At 43.8% G+C, this 1,119-nt stretch overlaps 1 pseudogene; it reads left to right on the top strand.

The window, feature by feature from the left end:
- Positions 1–225: 225 nt before the first annotated feature.
- Positions 226–702, top strand: LOC116629451 (annotated as a pseudogene).
- The last annotated feature ends 417 nt before the right edge of the window (positions 703–1,119 follow it).

Here is a 1,119-nt window from a genome sequence, read left to right as displayed (position 1 = left end):
AAGCAAGAAGAGAGAGGAGAAACATCTTTAAAGCACAGAAGAAAGGGAAAAAAAAAAACCTGTCATACTGGAAAACTTGACCCAGTAAAAGTATCTTTTAAAAAGAAGGCAAAATAAAGACTTTTTGACAAACAAAAGATGAAAGAATTCATCAGCAGCAGGTCTGCACCAAAATAAATGTTAAAATGTTAAAATAATTTCTTGCCTTTCCTTTTCTGGTCCTAGCTGCTTCGGGAGCTGCAGGCTCCAGTGCAGATGTGGCCAATTCCAAGAACCACACCACATACAACCAGTCCAGAAAATGGCACAGAAATGGCATCAAGAAACTCTGATCACAAAGATACAAAGATACAAATTTCTTAAGGAGGTGGATCCCAAGTTCCTGAGGTGCTTTGCCAAGAAGCACAGCAAGAAGGGCCTAAAGAAGATGCAGCCCAACAACGCCAAGACCATGAGCACATGTGCGGAGGCTATCAAGGCTCTGATATAGCCCAAGGAGATCAAGCTCAAGATCCCAAAGAACTGCAAGTGCAATTGACTTTCTACATTGCTCACCCCAAGCTTCAGAAGTGTGCTCATGCCCACATCACCAAGGATCTCGGGCTCTGTCAGCCAAAGACCAAAATCAAGTTTCAAACCAAAGCTGAGGCTAGGGTTCCAGCTCCAGCTCAGATTCCCAAAGATGCCTAAGCCACCGTGTAGCTTCCAGAACAGAGGCCTCTGTCTACCTATGGGAGGAGGAAGGAAAGGTGTGACCCCCTGGTTTGTGGTCTGCATAAGGCTGGTGTTCTCCTGTGCAATTTGTATAAATAAACCTGAAGCAGGAAAAAAAATAATTTCTTCAGACAGAAAATGATACCAGATGGAAATCTGGATCTAGACAAAGGAACTAAGGGCATCAGAAATAGTAAATATCTGGATAAACAGAAAATAATTTTATATTCAAAGTTCTTTCAAAAATCATTGACTATTGGGGCACCTGGGTGGCGCATTCATTAAGTGTCTGTCTTCAGCTCAGGTCATGATCCCAGGGTCCTGGGATTGAGCCCTGTGTCGGGCTCTCTGCTCAGCGGGGAGCCTGCTTCTCCCTCTCCCTTTGAAAAGTCCATTCCACTATTC

Source organism: Phoca vitulina, unplaced genomic scaffold (genome assembly GCF_004348235.1).
Source record: "Phoca vitulina isolate PV1807 unplaced genomic scaffold, GSC_HSeal_1.0 scaffold928, whole genome shotgun sequence".
In the NCBI taxonomy this organism is placed as follows: domain Eukaryota; kingdom Metazoa; phylum Chordata; class Mammalia; order Carnivora; family Phocidae; genus Phoca; species Phoca vitulina.
This window is presented reverse-complemented; position numbering and strand designations above follow the sequence as displayed.